General features: G+C 42.2%; 1 protein-coding gene across 4 annotated transcripts in view; it reads right to left on the bottom strand.

Moving 5' to 3' along the window:
- Window positions 1–5,669: 5,669 nt before the first annotated feature.
- The window catches only part of LOC106510026 (uncharacterized), a 354,100-nt gene continuing 335,071 nt past the window's right edge, over window positions 5,670–24,698 (bottom strand). For 2 of the 4 annotated variants that reach the window (XM_085022051.1, XM_085022052.1), the window contains 3 exons: window positions 22,159–22,313; window positions 9,201–9,326; window positions 5,670–8,429 (listed from right to left, as the gene is read on the bottom strand). The gene's annotated coding sequence lies outside the window, so the exon portion shown is untranslated. Of the gene's footprint in view, window positions 8,430–9,200; window positions 9,327–20,090; window positions 20,222–22,158; window positions 22,314–24,698 lie in introns of all 4 variants that reach the window. The other 2 variants (XM_085022049.1, XM_085022053.1) reach the window with 2 other exon arrangements.

Here is a 24,698-nt window from a genome sequence, read left to right as displayed (position 1 = left end):
TGCAGATTGCATTCGTTGCAAACTCCCAGAAGATTCTGATGCTGCTGGTCCACATTTCACACTTGGAGGACTAAGGTCACTGCATCACATGCGTTGGCACCACGTTACAATGACGATCTCTTGGTTGTTTAATGTAAGTGCATCTCGCCTCCTAATGTTACTGTAAATTCCCAAACAGAGACCAAGTTTTGAATGCCTTTGGGAACTCCTCACATCACCAAGGACTGGATATACAGCTGGTGCTTTATAAACACAAGTGGAATTGAATAATTCAAAGTAAAACAGAAATCAACTTCTAGATCTCAGGTTGGGAATAAAGAATCAATAGAAAACCTCAATCTTAATTCTTAATTATTATTGTTCCTAACAGGCACTTTCATAAATCCACATAGAATAGCCTGAAAAAAATTATGCTGGGGGGGGATTCAAGATCAATAATCCTAGACTCTACACTAGAAATGCAATATGAAAAAACGTAAAGCTTTAATAACTTAGAAGGGAGATGTACTTTTCTAAGACTTTCTGGTGCATCTGCTGCAAAGGTTTATCAGCAGTATAACTGTATCTTAGGCTCACCATAACATACACAAATTATGGGTTAGGTGACACGCAACCAGTTCTCAGTTTCAGAAATCAGTTAGGGTATTTTTTGTTTCTTTTAGAGTCAGGGAATTGTGTGAACTCGAATGGCAATCACGGATTCTTCCATGTGGCCATGTACTGATTGAGTGACATACTTACATGAACCTGCTTTATGCTGCCAAGCTTTTAATACTTTTATTCAGACACAAGTATAGAATTGAATAGTCACATTAATGTTAGATAAATTTGGTAGAGCCTGCTAAAGCCAAAGCAACCAAGATCCAGAAGGACTTTATAAAAAGAGAAAGTGAGAGACAGCTTCTTGGCCAGAAGGAAAATGTATAGACAAGTAAGACAGAGGACACACATTTTCCCCATCCAAGAGTGCTCTGGCATCCAATCCAAACACCAGAATACAATTTATTGTCCCAAATTCTATATGAAAACCAGACAGTTCAGAGCATCAGCCAAGGCCATTTTGAGTACGACTTCCTACCAAACTATTCCCTCCCTTGGATCTCCTTCTAAGACACATCTTAGGCATCACAGGAGAAAATTGGAATAGAATGGCATGCTTCATCCCTGAAGACTACATATGTCAAAATCCTAAGTACAAGAAGAGCTACATTTTATTACAAGAATTTTCTTTGCTACCTGTATTTGAAAGAAAATAATTCCAGACTCTAGGAAACTATACCACATCACATATGCTAGAAAATGAAATAGATTTAAGCAAGGTATTTTAAAGCACTGAAATGGGTGAAAGGATAATTTAATTTTAGCAACTGTTACAGGGTATTGTAAGTAAATTAACCCATTATTATGTCATAAAATGCCTTGTTGCATAATATCAGTCTTGCTCTTAGGATTTGAAACCTGAGTTTTCCTGGAGATATACATTTTTAGATGGCATTAAGGTCGTTTGTATATATGATAATATAACCATAACTGTGATAATTATTCTTTCTTGCAAAGATTTCAAGTAATCCTTCCAGCAGAACATTAAAAGATTATAATATATGTGTGTGAGTGTGTGTGTGAGACAGCCTAATTCACTAACAAGGCTAAGCCCATTAGGTTAACTGAAGCATCTCGGGAGTTAGTGATTTGTCATGAAAAGTTCTGTGTCTAGCACTGTGGGTGAGCTGTGGGGAATAGGAACCAAAGCAAACCTTGAATGAGCTAGAATCTTTTTCCTGCTTCTTACACTAAACATCTGAATGGATGACATAAAAATTACCATAAATCTATTACTCCAAGAAAGGGGCTAAGTTTGGAAAACCCCTTATCATGCAAAATGGTATATATGCATATACCATCCATAGTTTTCCAGGTACGGGACTTCATTTTCATCAGGATTGCATGCAGAAAGACAACATGATAGAGAAGGGAGGGATGATGATCAGCTCCCAAGGCCCCTGTAACAACCCCAATATCAACCCCTGCTGATGGAATGGAGGCAGACGGCAAACACCCACCCTGTTAGCAAATTCTAATGTATTCATAGCAACGAGGCACAGGGTCTGCATAGGAAAAGTCATACCTGCAGTTAGCATTGCTTTACATCTAATCCAGAAAGCTTAAAGTTTTAATATAACCAACATATTTTTTATGGGGAAATCATAGCTAGGGGAAGACCTTTGGGATGGGGAGATGTAGAGAAAAAGGACTTTCTTGGTAGATCTATTCATATGCCTCTAATCAGTTGAGTAAATTCAGTCACATGCATTGCAAAACACAAGCCAATCTTGTATATGGCACTTTGGATGAGTATGGTCTGCCCTGGATTGAATGTTTTTAGGGCATTAGAAGGCTCCCATCCATCCTAATCAACTCTGTATAGACATGATTCAACATCCAGTGTTGGCTCCGATCAGCACAAGTGTCAGTCACTGAGCAGATTCTTGCCCACAGCCCTCTGTCCTCATTTCCTCCTGGTGGAATGTATGTAGTTCTTTCAGGACAATTCCCTCTCGCCTGCATTCCGAGCGTGCCTACCCCTGACAGGCTTGCCCGGCTGTGGCACTGACCATATGGCGAAGCTCAACTCCATTCTCTCCCTTAATTCCATCTCCCTCCCTGTCCAGCTCAGACTGTTTTGCAGAGGGCATTTATTTATAGACTCTTCCCCAAACGACCCATTCCCACAAATGAATCCATGATTCCAGTTTAATGAGAGACCCCTTGGCACCTACATACTCCCTGGGATATATCTTGCTGATCGTGGCTTATGTCATTCATTTCCAAAGGGAATTAATTCACTACGTATACAAATACTATAATCCATAATGTCCCAGCTTAAATTCTGTTCCATCAGTTCCTTGTATGGTGACATATATCTGCTTTGCTCACCTAATTATCTTGATTCTGACATATGTTAGAATAAATGGGGTCATTTTGCAAGATCTTATTTCAAAGGAATTTTAAATACCATTTGTTAAACTTTTACCTCAATGGAAATATAAATATTTATCACAATATTTCAGGAAATCCAAGATGATGGAAAGCTCCTAGAAAGCTTGAAATAAAGTAAGTTTTAATATTGTTTATCATCCATCCCCCAAGACTTTCCAAATTTATTTTTTAATATACCTTTTTTATCCAATACTTATTGTCTCAATCCTTTCAGGCTGCTATAACAAAATACCACACACTGGGTAGCTTTAAAAAAATAGAAATTTCTCATAGTTCTGGAGGCTGAGAAGTCCACGATCAAGTTGCCAGCATGGTGGCACTGTAGTGAGGGCCATCTTCCTAGTTCATAGCTGGCATCTTCTGGCTGTGTCCTCACATGGTGGGAGGGGCAGCAAGCTCTCTGGAGTCTCTCTTATAATTGCACTAATCCCATTCACAAGGGCCCTACCTCCTTGACCTAAGCAGCTCCCAAAGTCCCCACCTCCTAATACCACTACATGGGGCATTCAGATTTCATGTATATCTTTGGAGGGACACAAACATTCAGAACACAGCACCTGTTAATAAAAGCACTGCTGGACTCCCTGCCATGACTCAGTGGGTTAAGAATCCAATAGCAGCAGCTCACTTCACTGGGGAGGCATGGGTTTGATCCCTGGGCCTGCACAGTTAAAGGATTCTGCACAGGTTGTAGCTGTGGCTTGGAATCAATCCCTGGCCTGGGAACTTCCATATGCTGTGGGTGCAGCCATAACATTAAAAAAAAAAAAAAAAAAAAAAAAAAGCACTTCTCTAGAAGGAAAAGTGAAAGAAACCATTTTCAAATATCCTACTAGTGGGAGAAAAACTTCATTCTCTGTGGAGTTTTTGTTTATTTGTGTGTTTGTCTTTTGTCTTTTTAGGGCCACACCCAAGGCATATGGAGGTTCCCAGGCTAGGGATCAAATTGGAGCTGCAGCCACTGGCCACAGCAATGCCAGATCCTAGCTTTGTCTGCGATCTACACCACAGCTTATGACAATACCGATCCTTAACCTACTGAGCAAGGCCGGGGATCGAACCTGCGTCCTCAGGGATACTAGTCATTTTCGTTTCCACTGAGCCATGATGGGAACTGTTGAGTTTTTGACTCACTGCTTTCTGGATGGTCTGATCCAGTTCCAGCAGCTATCTGATACGATGCCTCTGGGATGAAGTAAGTACCAGCAGGAGAAACCAAACCGTGCTTGAATTGAAGCACAGGCAACACATGTAGGAGGTGTTACCTGACATGCTGCACCGTGAGAAGAAAAGACGCAAACTCCCTTGCATGTCCCGTTTTCTGCATATTGTCTTTGGAAGTTCAAATCATATGTTCAGATTATAAACATTCTTTAGGTTCCACTCAACGTATTACTAGAGTAATTAGCAAATCAGTTGTTTGAGAACAGATTGTCCCCTTGGTCACTGTGTTCCTGCCCAATGGCCTTTACTCAGGTCTAAAGCGTGCCAAGTCTTTCTCATCTCAGAGACTTCACATATGCTGTTCCTCAGCCTTCTCTTTATGCTGCGTGTTGCACTTCTTCCAGCTCAGATGTCAGCCCCCCTGAGAGGCTTGATCCTCCCACATCCTCCTGTTGTTCCCTGCGTACTGCTCTCTTCCCTCATGGTGCTATCCCATTTTATAATACTATGTTGATTTCTCTTCTTGGTCCCTGCCTGTCCCCCCTTTTAGACGCCACACTCCACAGGGCAAGGGCCCATGCTTTGTTATCTTATCTATGTGTCTCCAGCCTAGACCAGTATCCCGTGAAAGGTGGCACTTTAAAAAATAATACTTGAACCAAGTTTCCATTTTGGTTCATTGGGTTAAAAACCTGACTAGTATCCATGAGGATGCGGGTTCAATTCCTGATCTCACTTAGTGGGTTAAGGGCTGGCCAATGTTGCTGCAAGGTATGGCATAGGTCACAGATACAGCGTAGGTCACAAATGCAACGTAGGTCACAGATGCAGCTTAGATCTGGCATTGTTATGGCTGTAGTGTAGACCTGCAGCTACAGCTCTGATTCGACCCCTAGCCTGGAAACTATGCCTCAGGGGCAGCCCTAAAAACAATTTTTTTTAAAAACAGTTGAACCAATTAATGCAGTCCAATTCTGACTGAGAAGAGCAGGAGTGTCATTTCTCATGCTTGCTTTGTCATCTCAGACCTTCTGAATGAGCACCAGTTCTTCAGAGGAGCCCCTCTTCTGCTGATACCAGCCAGAAACCTATTCTCAGGGCTACCTTCCAGCAGGTAGTAAAATTAATTTGGGGGCTTTGCAGCCAGCTTATCACGTTGGTGTTAATCATACAGTGTTTATTATACAATTGTATATATTGTAAATATACAATTATATATTATGTTGGTATTTATTATACTGACTAAACACACAGGCTAAGAATTCTCAGTGGTCTAATTTTTTTTGGTGGTGGTGGTGGTAGTTGTTTTTCTTTCTTCTTTTTTTGAATTTTTTTCTGGCTACAGCTGTGGCACATGGAAGTTCCCAGGCCGGGGAGCAAACCCACACCACAGCAGCAATGCAAAGTGCTGCAGTGACAAGGCCAGATCCTTAACATACTACGACATAAAAGAGCTCCCTTTAAAATATATATATACATATATATATATATATATATACACACACACACAATGTTGAAGTATAGTTTATTTACAATGTTGTGTTAACTTCTACTGTACAGTAAAGTGACTCAGTTATACACATATATTCTTTTCCTTTAGGGTTTATCCCAGGATATTGAATGTATTTCCTTGTGCTCTACAGTAAAATTTTGCTGTTTATCCATCCTATATATAATATTTTGCCTCGGCTACTCCCAAACTCCCAATTCATCCTTTAATTAAAAAAAAAAAAATTCAGAAATGGGAGTTTCCATTGTGGCTTAGGGGCAACGAACCCAACTAGTATTCATGAGGATGTGGGGAGGTGGGGGGCTTGATTCCTGGTCTTGCTCAGTGGGTTAAGGATCCAGCATTGCTATGAACTGTGGCATAGTTTGCAGATACAGCTCTGATCTGGCATTGCTGTGGCTGTGGTGTAGGCCGGCAGCTGCAGCTCTGATTCGACCCCTAGCCTGGGAATTTCCATATGCCACGGTGTGGCCCTAAACTGCCCCCCGCCACACACACACAAATTCAGAAATGTTCCATGCATCCCACAACACTTCCTTCATGTACAAGTCACTTAGTTCTAATCCATGTAGTGCAAGCTGAGTGAAAGTGAGAAGGAACAGACAAGAACCTACAGATTTCTTTTCTGGGTAAGGAATTCAGCTGGGTGGCTTGTCTATTTTGTCTCATTTAATTCCCACAACAAACCTACGAGGTGGGAAGTGTCCCATTTCATGGATGGAAAAACTGAGGCTCATGCAAAGAAAGTGTCCCTAAGGAGGAAGAGCTTGTATTCTCTCTACTACAGACCAGTGTGTGAAACAGAAGGGACAAGCGCACATCAAAGACTTTGCAAGAGAAATGACAAGGATAGTTTTCAGTTGGACTCGGTTCCTTTGGATGTTATGCTAGAAGAAAAATGAAGCAAAGTCTTGTTGATCAGGCACATCTCAGGCATAATAACTCACATTTATGCGATTCTAAGAGAAATTTTTTCGTAGTTTCGCACCTGAAACCATGACGTGCTTTACAAATAGTTCAATGTGTTTGTGTTTTTCTCCCCCAAAGTTATGAATGTGATGATGTTACACTTAAGGGTGAGTTGGAATCAAAGAAATGTGGTTTAACAGTTCCTCTGGTGGTGCTAGGTAAAAGAGACCCACATATGTTTTCCATCTGCTCCTGATTGTATTTAAAATAAAATTACCAATAAAGTATTTACTATGCACCCAGATATTATACTGAGTGATTTTTCAAAATCACCTTATTTAATTATCATTGAAATTCTAATACAGAGTGGATACTTACTTACATGAGTCCTGGCACACAGAGAGGTTAATTAACAAGCCCAAATCACACAGCTACTAAATGACAAAAACTGGAATTCAAACCAGGTCCACCCAAGCCCTGAGACAGTGTTTTTAATGATGAAAGCACACTAGCTCCTGGCCTTGGGACACAGAGTTTGAGGCCCTCCCCATTTACAGCAGGACACGGGGCAATGGCAGTGAAGTTTCGTACAAGCTCTCTGTTAGCATGAGCCACGCTGTGGCGCAAAGCACAGAAAGCAGGGAGATCACACCCTCACTGAGGTGCATCTGGAATCTAGTCCTCAATGCCAGGGCTGCTGCCAGCATCTGTATTACCCACAAACTTCATGGCATAGGTGGTGAAACTGTCACTCCACAAAACACCAGCAGTGCCACATAACATGGCATTAGAGTCCCATAAGGACTCTGCCTCTACAGCTTTGGTCTTTCCCAGTGTATGCATAACTGGAGACGGTACTAGGAAAGCAGCCTAAAACCCAGCCCTCCACTCTACCTACTGTTGCCAGAGTCCACAGGGCTTCTGCACAATCTGGTTTAACAGGGGAGGCTCTGCGCTGTTGTTTTTCACTTCAACATAGAATCCTCTAATAGGTACTCAATTGATATTCCTTTCACTCATCACAAATTCCACACCTGAGGAGCTCGCGTGCAGGTCTTGGAGTCTTTGTTGATATCTCCTCTCTGGCAGACAGGAAGGCAGGGGAGGTGATAATTCAGCAACTGGGCTCTCGAGTCAGGCTACTGGCTAGGAATCCCTGGTGGCAGGTGGTGGTGTGGCAACCCCTAACACTATCAGGTCCTCGGTTTTCTCACCCATAAAATGTTGGCTAAAGCTGGGTCCTACCTAATATTACTATTATCAGTTACCTCAATATTATCACAGGGATATTAAGAGGAATTAGTGATATGATGGATGTGATGTGATTAGTGCAATACCAGGCACCAAGCAATGCTAGGTGGTGCAAATTGGTAAATATTCAAGTGAGGAGTTCCCACTGTGGCACAATGGCAATGCCAGGACCTATGTTTGATCCCAGGCCCAGCATAGTGGGAAGAAGGATCCAGCATTGCCACAGTTGTGGTGTGGCCTGCAACTGGCTTGGATTTGATCCCTGGCACAGAAGTCCATATGCCAAAAAAGAAAAAAAAAAAATTCAAGCAAAAAAAGAAAAAAAATTCAAGTGACCCAGGTAGTCATTGTACTCCATGTACCATGTTTTGTATTATTCTCCACTCATTTATGCTGTTGTCCATATAAAGTCCTAGGTCCAACAAACTCTTTCAGGTGTTCAGGGGGAAGAACTGAATGGGACTGTGTCCCCAAGAGTCACTTTTCTGGAACCCAGATTGGGTTGACCAATAAGTAACTCTCCTCATAGAACAGATCTTCTTGATTGGCTTCCTGATGCCAGTGCTCAGCTTCTGAATGATATATATTTGGTATTGATCTAAAACAGAGATCACAATTTAATAAGGCTGCCATAATGCAAATAGGTCAAGTATAAGAACAATGTAAAACAATATAGAATAAGAAAGAACAAAGAGTGGAAGGAAAACAAAGTGACCTTCAAGATGTGTGGCAAATGCACTAATTTTGAGATCCAAGAGACATTATATAGTGTCCTACCCAGGAATGGACAGACCTGGGGAGGCCAGCCTTTGTCTAAGGAGCTAGCTATCACTCAGCTCCAACTAATTATTATCCATGGAAGTACGGGTCCACTGTCGCCAGAAATCCCCATTTTTCAAGCAAAAGCAAAAATCTAGATTTTCATATGATATCTCCTGATTTATAAATATCAACAATGAAATTCAAATTATAAAATTCTCTGCAGGCCAAACAAAATAAAACTAAGCAGTATCTCTCCACTTCTGGTATGCATGTCTTACACAGTCCCAGGCCACTTCTGATCAGGCAGCAACCTTTTATTAAGTCTGAATGCTGCCCCATTTGTTTAGAAAGCCTTTACTTTAGGCACTGTCCACTTCTTCTCTTATTCCTTCATTCTCTGTTGATGGCCCAGCACAATCTAGACAGGAAAGACATTTCTGGTTTTTTCTACAAAAAAAAAAAAAAAACCCTGAGGTCAAGAGCAACTTCCCAAAGGAACCTCCAGAGTCCAATCTACCAACCTTCATGTGAGAAAAGGCCAAGGATGTTGCCATATGCCTCAAATAGTCACTCAGGTGTATCCTAAGAAAAAAATAAATGAATATACCTCCTTTTCTTCAGATCACCAGGGAGGCATGTGGAGGACAGGAAACTTAGGAGGAGCTTCCTTGAGGCTGCCTGGCATGTAGGTGGGAAGGAGAACTTGAGAGCAGTGGGGACAGGTTTCCAGCCCCTGAAAGACATGATTTTATGGCATGGTTTCCCCAACTGGCTGATGCATTCAACATTCCCACCTTAACCAGTATGGGTATTAAATAGATTCTATATCTAAATGTAAATTACTGTGTATCCGTGTGTTGGATTAATTATACTATTGCTTCCTACCATCAGCAGTGGTTCTTGATATTCCAAGGCATGGCTCACTTTCAAGTTTACAACCAGCATCCACTCTATTTAGTAACTTGTTTTGTTGACATCTGGGAGAGTCGCTATCAACAGCAGATGATCTGCCTAATTACACCTGTGTTGACTTCTCACCTCTCTCAATTTATCCTTTCATATGGATAAACCATTTGAATCATAAACACTTCATCAGCTCTTGGCCAAAATGAAAAGGAAAGAGAGAAAGTAAATAGCTCATCATTTTAAGGAAATCTGGAAACAGGTTATGGATTTAGACCTACAGTCAAAAGCCTCTCTCCAATGGATGTATGAGCTTGGGCAAGTTATTTAACACCACTTGCACAAGGGAGATAATAATGGTACTTACCTAGAAAGGAGGTTAAGGGGATAAAATCATCTAATATTCAAAGGAAGATCAATGGTATAAAGGAGTGTACAATTGTGTATATATCAATTATTGAGGGTACCTTATGTGTCAGTCAGCATGTGAAACATTTTATATTATTTAATCCTCACAACAATCCTACAAATTAGGGATTATTGATTCTCATTTTAAGGTAAAAATTTGAGCCTTGGAGAAATTTCCCTTTGAATAATGGGACGACAAAGCTTAGCAAAGTCAAGGGGACTTGCCTACTACTAAATAGGAGGGTTGGCCTTTGATCTCAGGCAACCTGACTCCAATACCATGCATCTCCATCCAGTGGGTGCATTTAGTGAAGGACTTGATGGACAGAGCCATTTCAGTCTGGAGGGGGTGCAGAAGGAGCAGTTTTCAATACTAAACCATGGGAAATGCTGTAAGTGAAAATACCCAGTACCCAGATGAAGGGCAGGTAGTGAAAAATGAGGACAAAATGGGGTTCATGCACAGGGGTGCAGTCAGTTTTCAGCAAATGGGACCAGGGAAAGATCAGGCCACAAAGCTCGAGCGTGATGAACCCCCAAGGGCTAGCCAGGGTAGGGAACTCTGGGCCTGAGGTTGAGAAGCTGGAGGGGAGTAGGCAGTCCAATGTGATAGGAACATGACTGCACCACCCCTGGCTGATTATAAGGTAACAAAGGCTGACCAAGGGCACTCCCAGTGCCATCTCTACACTGCCTATCCCCTGATGTTAGGTACCTAAAGGTTTGGATGTCCCTGGGAACAGGAAGACCATTTGGAAGATATCCTAGAAGACCCTGCATTCTTCTTGCCTCCTACCTGCATCATCTTTTTCCTTCTTCCTGACAGACTAGCCTCCTCCATCAGAGCCTGGGCTCTGTGCTGTTTCTTCCACACCCAAACTGAAAACCAGTTCCTGACCTGGTGGGTATAAAGTGCCTCAAATACATGTAAATGCTTTAATCGTTGGCATGTTCCTTACAGGAGAGGAGAGTCCTTAGTTGAAGGGTAAATAAAGAATAATGGGTAACAATTATTTGTGAAAGTCTCCCCTTTCACAGGAAGGAAAACTGTGCCAGATCCTGCTAACATAGGAAGTGGTCCCAGATCCTGTTCTTTTTTAAAAAAAAAGAAAAAGAAGACTAAGTATAAAATTGTGCTGCAAAACCCCTGATTTACCTCTTTTAACTTAACACTTGAGTTAAGCAGGAGGCTGCAGGAGACCATGTTATTACTAAATTATGCTTTTATTTTCCTTTGATGTGCCTGATGCGGTTTGCTTGCACTATTGGGGTATTTAGTAAATGAACCCTGGGCCCTAGTTATTTATTTATTTACCAATTTCCCTGGCATTATCAAAAGCGAGGAGCAGCTGTGATTTCCCCAGTTCAAGCATGCAGCTGAATGTTTAAAAGGCCTGCCTTGCCCAGGCTCCTGCACACTGTAGAATAACATTCACTAATGCATGAAAACGGGAGAGAAGATGTCAGAGCAAAACCTGGGCTTCCAGCTGTGGGAGGGTATGTTCTCTGAAACCTTTGGGCTTATAATAGATGATTTACTGATAAGCAAATGGAAAAGCTAGCTGATTCTGGTCTTTTGGAGACTTGGAACCCATAAGATTCTCTTCAGTAAGTCAAAGGGAAGAACAAAAAGGGATTCCTACCTTCCCACCCCACTCCCTCCTGTGCCTTCTGATTCAGATGATATACCTGAAATGAACCTCTTTGAACTAGCCCAAGGCTGATATCCAGAAGAGAGGCACTACTATGGACAGGCTAGATGTTAAAACATGGACATACTCACCCCAGTTGATAAATAACCCTACTCTGAGCCCCGAATACCTCCAAGTTGCCCCAGAACCACATGGAAACTTCCACAAGTCAAAAGCCAGAAGGCACTGTGGCCTGGGCACCACGGCATGCCTCCAGCAGCCTGCTCAGTGACAAGGCTAACTTCTGGTTGGTTGGTTTCTGTGTCACTCAGATTTGTTAAATATTTGTATCATTATTTTATGGGTCATTTTGTACTCCTTACATGATTCTAAGGCAAGTGTGCCCTTTCCCCAATTCCTCTCTATAGCAAAGAGAATCATGGAAATATTCCTGTGTGTTTTAAGTTTTCATGTTGTATTAGTTATCTCTGGCTGTGTAACAAAATATCCCAAAATGTAATGGTTTAAAATAACACATTATCTCACAGTCAGGAATATGGGGAAAGCTTGGCTGGATAGTGTAATTCAGGGTCTTTCACATGCTTTGATCAAGGTGCCAGCTAGGCTACAGGCAGCTCAAGGCTCAGTTGCAGAAGGATCTCCCTCCAACCTCACACTATAGGCAGGACTTAGTTTCTCCCAGGAGTTTGATCTGAGGGCCTCAGCTCCTCCCTGACTGAGGGCCAGAGGCCACCCTCAGTTCCTTTCCATGTGGGTCTCTCCATAGGTAGTTTACAACATGGTAGCTGGCTTCATCAGAGAGAGAGAGAGGGGCAAAGGAAGGAGGAGGGGAAGAGGGAGAGACATCCTTTAGTTCAATGCCCCCTCCAGGGCATTGATGTGGTGCAGATGGGTTAAGGATCCGGCATTGCCACAGCTGTGGCATAGGTTGCAGCTGCTGCTGAGATTCAATCCCTAGCCTGGGAACTTTCATATGCTGTGGGTGTGGGGGGAAAAAACCCTCCAGTAGTGAACTAATGACGCATTGTCCATCATATAGACATCAAATAGTATTTCCTACAGACTATAACCAACTTGGGAATGAATAAGATCTCAGATACAAGAGCAAAAACAAAATCAAACAAACAAACAAAAAAACAAAAAAGGCTTTTTAATCCATCCTGAACATTGTCACTTTCTCATCAGGCCAGTGACATGAGAGGATTGAAGCTCTAAGTAAAAAATACTTAGAGCAGACAGGGAGGTGCCATCAGAGCTGGTAACAGGGAAACAATGGGCCATTTTTAGGAATACATTTGTTTTTGCTGCAAAGAGCTTTTCATGGAACTTTCTTTTTCCCTGTTATTCCACCCCCACCCCCTCCTTTTTCTCACCAGCAGAACCCAAGCACACATTATCCCCACTTCATGCACTGCCCCCTGCCATCCCAGGGAGCGAGAAATTGGAAATGAAACACACTATATGCAGATTGGTTTTAATCACCTGGAACAGATGGTGCAGAAAGTGGCAGGTAAGTGCAATTTTGAATTTCCTTTGGATGTTTCTTAAAATGCAGAAACAACAAAGAAATTAAATGGACTGTCAAATGTCAGTGTCAGTTCTGGCTTTGAACAGCCAGGCTTCACCATGTCTATACATAACCCTACTACTATCTAAATCTATTTCCTCACTTCTCCGTTAATTAACTAACCTTTGATGAGCTAAATGCAAGAAGATATACATAGCAACAAAGCAGACACGTTTTACTCCTTGGCTGCAGGAGAATGGAAGGGAGCCCAGTAAATGCATGTGAGCCCAGCTCACCTGAGCTCTGCACTATAACAGGTAATTGCAATAAATCATCCTTTGCCCCGTGATCCCAGCCTAGTGAAGATTAATGGCAGTAGACACTAAAGCTGCCAACTTGGAAGATTTCCGTGGTGGTGGAGAGGAGGCTATGCGTGAGGAATGTGTGATAAAACGCTACGCTGGGACCATAATAAACGGGCTGGAAGGGAGCCGAGGTCCTCCTCCGTAATGCAGAGACATTAAGACCTGTCTGATTGTGATGACAGACAGGTATTTGACTGAGCGCACTGGCAGCTATAAAAAAAAAATAGCTAAAAGCTAATGTCAAGATGTGATGTAGACCTGCCAGCTGCCATTAGGAGTCATTATGGTTCTGACCACTTGCTCCTGGGGAGGGCAGAGGAAACAATATTGTACTGACTGCAAGGAATCAGCTACATTTGATTTGTGGCCCTGATGGCATGACTGGCCCACTGTCACCCTAGTGATGAAGAAGCAGAGCCCGACACTGGCAACTCCTTGCTGGAGGAGACTTGAGGGCTGACTTGATCTCACTCTTCCTAGTTAGGAGGAAGCCAATGGAGGGAGGAAATGATGGTCTGAAGCCACTGAATGCTGTCTACTTGAAGGCAAGGCCAGGCTGGACACAAGTAGAGATGTGGACATCAGTGAAGGAGATGGTTCAGAAATATGAATCTCAAGAAACCAAGAGACCTGCAGGGCACAGGCCAGACTTTTCAGCAAGGTGTGTGTTTGTGGGCCTGGAAGTAAACCCCTCTGCCCCTGCCCCCTGTGGACAGAATCATGCTCTGGGGCATAAAAAGAGTGATTTCCACCACACAGGCTTTGAATCTTTGAATGCCGAGGAACCAAGAAAAGTGCTATAGCAGGCAGATAGCTAGGTATGAGCAGAGAAGGGGGAATAAGGCCAGATGGCAGGAAATTATGCATCATGCAAATAGCAGGGTCCATGGGCAGACAAAGAAAAGCAGGCACCTCTTGACTGATAGGAAGCCACACATTGTGGAGTGATATGTGTCCTGGAGGCAGACAAAGAAAGGTGGAAAAGGGCGCACATCTCCAGTGCCCAAATGTAACCTGTTGCTCATTATGCCCTCATCACAATAAATTATAATAAAATTAGCTACGCAGATAAAAATTCCCATCATGCACCAATACCGTGACACTTTTGATCAAAGCTAAGGACAAAAATCCCTCCTTCCTTCTGGAAGGTAGAGCTAGAATGAAAATTAAGGAATGTGAACCCCAAACCCCTCCTTCCCAGTGAATATTCCACACATGCAATTGGATGCCCCTTATAATAAGTGTGTCAGAGAAGTTCACAGAGCTGCTCACCTTTCTGCCCACCTCGCTTTAAAAGGGGTATTTTTCACTTAAATCTTCACTTTTTTTTTTCAATTTCCAACTCATTTCTGAATTCCTTCTGCAACAAGACAAGAACCTTCCCTTCAGGAACAAAAGGGACTTTGTTGGAAGTTTCCTATGTTGGAAGGGCCTGCTCTTAGTTTGCTAGGGCTGCCATGAAAAAGTACCGCAAGCCATTGACTTTAGCAACAGAAACACATTGTCTCATTTCCGGGGGCTGGAAGTCCAAAATCAAGGTGTCAGCAAGGTGTCTGAAGGCTGTGAGGGAGGGATCTATTTCAGGCTTCTCTCCTCAGCTGACAGAGGACCATCTCAATGTGCACATGGCCTTCTCCCTATATTTGAATCTCTCTCTAATCTCCCACTTTTTTTTTTTTTTGTCTTTTTGCCTTTTTTTTTAGGGCCACTCCTGCAGCATATTCCCAGGCTAGGGGTCTAATCAGAGCCATAGCCACCGGCCTACACCAGAGCCACAGCAACGCTGGATCCGAGCTGCATCTGCAATCTACACCAGAGCTCTTGGCAACGCCAGATCCTCAACCCACTGAGAAAGGCCAGGGATCGAACCCACAACCTCATGGTTCCTAGTCGGATTTGTTAACCACTGCGCCACGACAGGAACTCCATCTCCCACTTTTTAATGAACATTGGTCTTCTTGGATTACAGCCCACTCTAATGACCTTATTCTAACTTGGTGATCTCTACAAAGAACTTTTCTCCAAATAAGGTCACATGAAAATGCACCAGGGATTAGGATTCAAATATGTGAATTTGTGGGAAACACAATCCAACCTCTAACAGGCCTCTAGAGGAATCCACTGGGTCAGTATAGATGGAAATTAAAAGTTCTCACTAGTCAGAGGGGACATGATCAGGTGTTGCTGCAGTGGAGGGAGATCAGATCAGTAGAATCTGATGGGAGGCAAAGACAGATGGGTATGTGAGGCAGATGTGGGTTTGATGTCCCTTGGTAAGAGGACCCAGGCAGGCCCAAGCATGAGAGGCCACAAGCCCAATTCAAAGAAGTGATCAAAGCTCAGAGGTATTATGTACCATGACCAGGGGTGCTTAATAGATACGTAACCTGCACTTAAAAGGACCCCATGCTTGGATTTAATGATCTGATGCTACTATCTTAAAATTCTCAAGTTTTGGGAAATAGCTCATTTTGCACAGAACAACACAAATTATGTTGCTGCTTTTGACCAATATCCCACAGATTTAAAGGGAGTGAAATCTTGATTCAAAACCAAGTGAGTATGATGTCAGAGCACTTCACCATTCTTTTTTTCTTTTTTTCTTCTTTTTTTTTTTTTTTTTGGTCTTTTTGTCTCTTTGTCTTTTTTAGGACTAAATCCATAGCATATGGAAGTTCCCAGGCTAGGGCTCCAAACAGAGCTGTAACTGCCAGTTCCCAGGCTAGGGCTCCAATCAGAGCTGTAACTGCCAGCCTATGCCAGAGCCACAGCAATGTGGGATCCGAGCCACATCTGCAAATTACACCACAGATCACGGCAATGCAGGATCCTTAACCCACTGAGCGAGGCCAGGGATCAAACCCGCATCTTCATGGATTCTAGCTGGGTTCGTTAACCACTGAGCCACAACTGGAACTCCCACTCCACCATTCTTTTATTTCACTGTGTTATATCTTTTTTACCATCATCCTTTTTCCAAATATGTCTTAAAAATGACAATGTGATCACATGTATAAAATGAGTATAAGCATAATGACAAATTGTATCTTTCACAGGTGACCACAACAATAGTGTCCATTCCATGTGTTCTTCTTAAACTTCCCCTTGCCTCTGACCAATACAATGCATCAAAAGTGACATCCTAGAATGTAAGAAGCAAGATCAAAAGGAGACTTGGAATGCTAGCTGTTGGGATGCTTCTTTGAGGAGCCCAACTACCATGGCTGTGAGAAGCCCAAGACACACGAAGAAGCCGCTAGAACACCTGCAGGTGCTTCAGTCCACAATCCAAGCTAAACTCCTAGCTGATGGCCATCATCACACCAGCCACATGAGTGCATCAGCCTGTCAAGACTTTAGATGGGAGAAACCCAAGGGCAAAGCATCCAACTTAGCCCTGACAATGTACAGAACCATGAGAGAAAATAATAAATTATCTTAGTGATGATTGGTACATAACACTATATAACCAGAACAAGTATTAAGACACTCAACCAAATGATCTGATTCCTGGTTTGTTGTTCTTGTCTTTATTTACCAGACGTTGTTCTTCTGATTCAGAGTAATCAGTCTGTATAATTGGTCAGCTGATTGAGCAATAGGAGGAGTTATTTTAACTCCTTTGGGCCATTGTTTCCATTTAGATGTTATTAAGTTAGTACTAGATAAAAGTGTTCACTGCTAATCTGCCATCTGAAAGAGCTAACACACTTCTAAAGACTTTACTTATTTATTTATTTATTTTGTTTTTTTAGGCTGCACATGTGGCATATGGAAGTTCCCAGGCTACGGGTCAGATCAGAGCTGTAGCTATCAGCCTACACCACAGCCACAGAAACACAGGATCCAAACTGCTTCTGCAACCTACACCACGCTCACAGCAACACCAGATCCTTAATCCACTGAGTGAGACCAGAGATCAAACCTGCGTCCTCATGGATACTAGTCGGTTTTGTTACTGCTGAGCCACAATGGGAACTCCATAAAGGCTCTTAACATAGTCTTCAATAACACAGACTGGAAAGGGATGTTCTACCAATAAACCTAGTTAAGTTCTAGTTCTCCAAAATTAGCTTGCCAACACCACCCATCTAAGAGTATCCCTCACAGCTTCATTTCTCTAGATTCACAGTAAGTAAGCCTTAAGATGTCTCTTCAAACACTGTTTAGTCTACAAAGAAACAATTTCGTACTTGTCTACGCAACTATTTGCATGCATCTGCCCATCCTGAGAAGCTGTTTCCAGACAGAAGCTAACAGCAAAAAACTGACTAATGGATAAGTCACACAATCAATTTTTAGGCATAGTATTATTTTTCCTTTTGTCTTTTGGAATCATTGTTTAGCAAACAAACAGCAAACCTGAAAAGCTATTAAAATAGTCAACTCCTATCTATTTTCATAATCCCACAATGACTATCTGACCAATGACATATGTGCACATACTCGTACACATGAAAGTAGTGTATGGAGAGGTTCCGTTGTGGCACAGCAGAAACGAATCTGACTTGGAACCATGAGGTTTCAGGTTCGATCCCTGGCCTCACTCAGTGGGTTAAGGATCCTGCATTGTCATGAGCTGTGGTGTAGATTGCAGATGTTGCTCGGATCTGGTGATGCTATGGCTGTGGTGTAGGCCAGCAGCTATAGCTCTGTTTAGACCTCTAGCCTGGGAACCTCCATATGCCAGTGGTGTGGCCGTAAAAAGACAAAAAAAAAGTAGTATATGCATGGTACCTGAGATGGAGTCAGGATCCAAGAAATACGTATTGAATAACTGAAAAACACTAGAAGCCATTAGTGCTTCAAAAAGGAAAAGTTCTTAGGAAGGAATCTGATCATCTACCAAAATAACTTTACTTTATACTCTGTAACACACAATAACCAAAACCAATATTGAAGTTCTGGTAAGTCTGGAGTTCCCGTTGTATGGCTCAGCAGGTTAAAAACCTGACTCAGTATCCACGAGGATGCAGGTTTGATCCCTGGCTTCACTCAGTGGATTAAGGACCCGGCATCACCTTGAGCTGTGGCATAGATGCAGCTTAGATCCAGTGTGGCTGTGGCTGTGGCATAGGCCATCAGCTGCAGCTCCAATTTGACCCCTAGCCTGGGAACTTCCATTTGCTCCCAGTGTGACTGTAAAAAGAATAAAAAGTAATTCTGGTAAGTTTGAGCAAGCCTCCTATGTTTTATATCTGCCTATCCTGTTTCTCTCAACTATCAAAGTTACACACTGGCTTTTTAGTAGAGCATGCTATGTTTTGGAAGAATGCCTTGTGAGATTAAGTTATGTTTTGTGTTAGGAAAATCATTAGGACTCATCATTCCAGTCTAACTTCCTTCACAACACAGCTTTCTATGTAAAATATCCCATTTAGAGATTGTCCAGCCTCTACCAACCTAAATTATTTTCTCATCACACACTCTCCTTCCTTCTCTCTCTCTTTCTCTCTCTCTATCACACACACACACATAAACACACACACATTTACTTCACAAATACGCTTTCAATGCATTTTCTGTTCATCTCCAGTCTCTTACTGTCAATGGGAATTTGTGTCTGGAATTAGGGCCATTCACTGTGAATTCACAAACAGCTTACAAGTTCTCCAAGTCAGCAACTATCAGATCTGTTGCAGAAATCCTACCAGACATGATTTCTGGAGAACAGCCAGGAGGGCTGAGAATCTGTTGTGAGTTAGCCAGACTGTTTCCATTGAGCACATCTGACTCTGCTAACATTTAAGATCATGTATCTCCCTAACCCAGAGCTTGTGACTTGCCAGCTGGGATAAATAGGGCAGCACAAGTCCTGAGCCTGGGCCCGAGGGTTATGCTTTCTAAACAGAATCAGATCATGGACTTGGACTTCCCTTCCTCCTAAGGGATAAGGATGATTCAGGCTAAAGCAGCTGAGAAGCATGGAAATCATTAGGCAGCTAAACTGTACACAACCACCAAAGATTAAGAACTCTCAGTAAACAAAATGGCCAGCATTTCTCATTTCCCAAGGTCCCCAAACTGAGAAACACAGCCAAGAGGACCCTTGGCCGCCCTCAATCCAACTCTCTCCTTCCGCAGGACAGGAGGTGAGTGCTTAGAATTACACTGTTACTCACAGCCCAGCAAAGACCAGATCCAGACCTCCTTCCTCCGTACCCAGTGGTTTCTCCACCACTAAATGGCAGCTCCTTCCTTCCCGCTTCTCTCCAAAGCACCACTTCCTGGTCCTGCCTTCCCTGCTTTCTTGGACTCTACTCACAGCCTAATTCCAGGGTGAGAGTGACCATGTAGTCTGGGCATTCCATGGGATCTACCTTTTCCTACCCTCTTCTGTTCTCTGGACGTTTTGTTTCCTGATGCCATTTTAACATTAGTAGGGGCTGTTCTATCCATACCAGTCTTACAATTAATTGATTAGTATGGAAATGAGGATTTATCAATCCCCAGCTCTTCTCCATGGGGAGGTGCCACCCCTTCCCAAAAGGGGACCTTACATGTATAGGGACGTTTCACTCATTGCCGCATCGAATGGAGGACACTACCAACATTTTGTGGGTAGGGCCTGCAAAGCCCAGGACATTTCTGTACAGAAAATCATCCCCCTCCCCCCAAATGTCAGTAGCACTCCCTTGAGAAACACTGACAGAGTTGCTTACCTAAGGAAGAATCCTTCTTCCTCTTCCCTGCACATCTGTCAGACAGGGGAGGCAGGACAGAGTGGAGAAAGCATGGGAATCTGGGTAGAGGGCTCAGGTTCCCAACACAGCTCCCCTGGTGACAACTGGACCTGGACAAATCACAACTTTTCTGAGTCTGCTTTGTCATCTTAAAGTGAGGGCAAAACACCAATTCAAGGAATGGTTGTAAGGCCTAAATGAGAATGTACATAAAATTGTAAGTAGAGAAATACAGAGGATTTTACTTACTGGCTTCCAAAAAAAAAAAAAAAAAGAAAGATAAAGGAGGATGGACACTGTTTCATTGGGAATCTGGTAGAAAAGGGTGCCCCAGAGGGACCCATGCAGGGATTTTTTTGAAGACTCAGGAAGCATGTGTATGATCCTGGGTGTCTGGGGCCAGGGAGCAGTAGAAGGGGAAGGCGAGTTTGAAAGCCAACTGCCAGCAGGACACTAGCAAAATAGTTTAACTGTGCAAAGTAACCTCCAAACCTTCAGGAAAAGTCATAGAAAAACATGGTATTGTGAGGTTAGATGTCTTTTGGAAACTTGCAGGGAACACATTTTGCATCAAGTCGCTCAAAAATAGAACCTGTGTGAAGGCATAAGAATAAAGCTGGAGGTCAGCAGAGATATTAACCAGGATGTAGGGCCGATGATTCCCACCTAGCTTATTTGAATTTCGAACATATAGAGAAGTGGCAGATCACAACAGGATCAAGCGGGTACTGAAGAAATTACTCTTTTATTTGAATTAAACCTCAGCTCTCCATCCCCTATGACACTCTGTCATAGAGCCTCAAACTTATAAATTGACTGTTTATTGAGATCTTAACTATGTTGATCCATGTTGCAGTGACTACAAAGAAGCTAAAAATGCATCATGCTTTCAGGTATAGAGGTTTCTAGAATGGGCTTTGGGGTCAAATACCCCTACATACAATCCAGGTCTATCATTTCCTTACAGCCTCATCTTGAGCATGTCATTTTAACTCTTGAATCCTAATACCCTCTTCTGTAAAATGGCAACAAATAGAATACCTTCATCAGAGGAATGGGGTGAGAAGGATAGAAGATAATCCATGCACATGCAGACTATTGTTAATTTCACTTAATGGGGCATGTGACTAAGTAAATGTCTGCTAAAGTAAAAGGAACTAAAGTAAATCAAAGTTTCCATGTGTTGGAGTTCCTGCTTTGGGGCAGTGAGCTAAGGATCCAACACTGTGCATCTGTGGCACAGGTTCCAGCTGCAGCTCAGATTTGATCCCTGGCCTGGCAATTTCCATATGGTGCAGGTGCAGCCATAGATGGAAAAAAAAAATTGCCATTTTTTTGGGGGTCCCTTTTGAGTTATCACAGTTGTGTAGTGCAGTCACCCATGATGGAATTAAGTCAGAATAGACCATGAGACATGAAAGTCTGGCTTTGTACACCCATTGATCCCCTGATTTTTTCTATTGCAATCCTAACACAGCAGTTTCTGGAAATGAAGAACAGGATCCCATTAAAATAATTTTTGTAATCATATAAATTCACAGAACCACATTGCTCTCAAACTACTGAACACAGCTGCCCCCCAGAGAATTGAGCAGACTCTGTGCTTCCGAAATCCTGCCAGTGAATGGAGTAATATGGATATTGCTTTAATGTTTGCAGAAGGAACACTTTAAATGGATTCTCCAGATATCGAGATATTTGATGCCAATGAACCTGCTTCCCAGTCTTTTTATTCTGAAAGGCTTCTACTCTATTTTGAAGCGAGTATGACAGAAATCTGGATAAAATGAACTGACAATTTGTGGAACTGCAATATGTGACAATATGACTGTACAAGTCTCCTCCTTCCTCTAATCGATGGAATGGTGCCATTGCACATGGATTCATCCATTAAGCCATCTCACATGAACCTGGAAGAGTTCTCTTTGCATGATGAGAATTCAAAACTAAGCATCTAATCAAACAAAGTTCTTTCAGTCCATTTACACACACCCATAGGCTTCATCAAGCCTTCATATCTATAGGCGGTCCTCAATGAGAAAATTACCTGGCGGAGATGATGAGTACCCTATAAACAAAGCACTAAACCATCCCTCATGCCTCTTAGTCATCAGGCAGCATCTTTAGATTGTAACCTCTATGAAGGCAGCTGTAGATCCTGTCCACCTTGTTCATTGCTATATCCTGAGTAGCAAGCAGGGTCTGAAAAGTAGAAGGTATGCAACAAATATTTTTAGAACAAATACTTCTTGAATTCCAATTTAATCTTTTTAAACAGCACCTGGGTAAGCAGTCAGGGCAAGAGGTGGCCTCCTCACCAGGTTTTAAAATAGATATTCAGCACTTCAGCCTTTGGAAGGAAGAGCACTATTTAAAACCCACCAGCAAGAACCCTTGACATATTTAAAAGATAAAAAGGAAGTTGCCAAGCAGTGAAAAAGAGTAATCATCCCAAGCAGACACTCATCTTTCTGACCAGAGATCTTCATTTAATTTATTTAAATTAATACTGTGTAATTTCTGAGAGGAACTTCATTCAGACTTTCGGCTGAATTTCAGGCCAAGGATGCCACAAGCTAGTGAAGAGCTGTAATGTGCAAAGTTGTTAAAGAATCATCAACATGTTTTGTGCACTTTATTACTTACATTACCTTGTGGACATTAACAATACTGTGAAACAGTAGTAAAGACAGTGGATGCTTACAGAGCACACTCTATGTCTTCCATGTGTACGGTCTCACTAAATACTTAGATGCCATGAGATAACTACCATTGTCCCCATTGTTTCAATTGCAAAAACTCATTATTCAAAGAGCATAAATGGCTCACACATGCTAAATGATGGAGTTGGGATTTTAAGCCAGTCTTCCTGATTCCAAAAGCTCTTGACAACTAGATGAATTTCTAGTTAACTAATATCTGAAGATTTGCCTCCACCTTTTTGTAAACTTACACAGACTTGGAGGACCAATGAGACTGATATGGATATTCCTATGTCTGTTTTTCTATATTCATTTCTACAAGTGTTAGCATGATCTAGACCCTGAGGAGCTATAAAGATGTGCCAGGGCCTGTCTCACACAGGTCTTAGGGTGGAGGGACCAGAGCAGGATAGCCATGTTCAAAAGGTAAGAGTTTGCCTTCATCTGCCTTTACACAAGCAGAGCTGATAAGGCAAAAACTATGGAAGACTTAGACAATGATTCACCTCTCTGAGCATCCTAGAGGGGAAAGAGCATGAGCTTTGGATTCAGAAACAGAGAACAGACTCCTGGGAAGTTCATTAGAAACAGCGTGAGGAAGTTAATAATTTTTGGCCATTCCATCTCTTGCAATGGAGTCATCAGGCATTTCTACATTCATTCACGGAGTGCAAAGATGGTCTTTGCTACTCAATATGATAGCCACTAGCCATGTGTATCTATTTAAATTTAAATTAACTAAATGTAAATAAATTAAAAATTCTGCTCTTCAGTCACAATAGCCACTTTTCAAGTGCTCCGTGATGCATGTGACTGAGGAGTGCTGCATTGGGCAGGGCCAGTCTTGACCATTTCTAGAACACCCCAGTCATCATAGAATGTACTATTGGACAGCAATAAATTCTAGGTTTTCAAAAGAGAGCAACCCTATGCTGGTCAAATGACTGTTATTTAAAGGAGAAGGGGCCAGGTGCTTTGATTCTAGTGTCAGTTTAACGTTTTGTTTTGTCTTTCCTAATGGGTTGTATTAATCAGGACTCAACCAATTATAAGGGGGAAAACTACCTAACTCAAAAAAGACTTCAGCAAAAATAGAAAATTTATTTTTTTTTAATAGCTGAAAAGTCAAGGATTAAATCTCAGCTGGGTTCAGGGGTTCAAACCTCTCCTTAAGACATTGTTTCTATGTCTCTCAGCCCTGTATTGGTTTTCTTCTTGGGCTGGCTGCACTCATAAGAGACAAGGTGCCCCAAGTAGACTCAGGCTTATATAACTCTTTGATATGCACCACAACCTCGAATGTGTCCTCCTGTATCAGGCTCCTTATTCATCCCTATGTCCAGTAGTATGAACTATTCAAATTGGCAAAGACTGAGTGCCAGGTTTGGGGTAAGGGGGCAAGGAGAAGACAACGAATCACATGGATTAAAATGGAAATAGGGTGGTTCCTCCAAAGATAATCTTAAGCAAGCACACACACACAGACACACAGACACACAGACACACACTACATATCCACTACAACAACCTAATCATTTCCCTAGAGTTGTTAACAACAGTAGTAGTATTAGGTAGTAGCATTAAGTAGAAGTGCCTTCATAGTAGATTTTGCTGAAATATAGACATGTTTATAAATTCATCTGAGCTTACAGCACAATAGGAGAAGAGGCATTATCTTTATTTATTGATGTTTCTAAACACACTCTGTTCTAGTGCGAACTCTAACTTAGGAGCTGTATGACCTTGGGCAAATTTTAGTCCTAAATTCTCTATGCCTTAATTTTCCCATCTTAAAAATGGGGATAATAATACCAACCGTATGAGGTCCATGTGAAGGATAAATGGGATGATCCACACAGAGTGCTTAGCACAGTGTGAAATGAAT

Source organism: Sus scrofa, chromosome 4 (genome assembly GCF_054392235.1).
Source record: "Sus scrofa isolate SSC_HxYL_T2T_F1_AM1 chromosome 4, Sscrofa_HxYL_maternal_Yorkshire_Landrace_v2.0, whole genome shotgun sequence".
Taxonomy (NCBI): domain Eukaryota; kingdom Metazoa; phylum Chordata; class Mammalia; order Artiodactyla; family Suidae; genus Sus; species Sus scrofa.
Note: the sequence above shows the minus strand (reverse complement) of the source record. Positions and strands in the feature narration are given on the sequence as shown.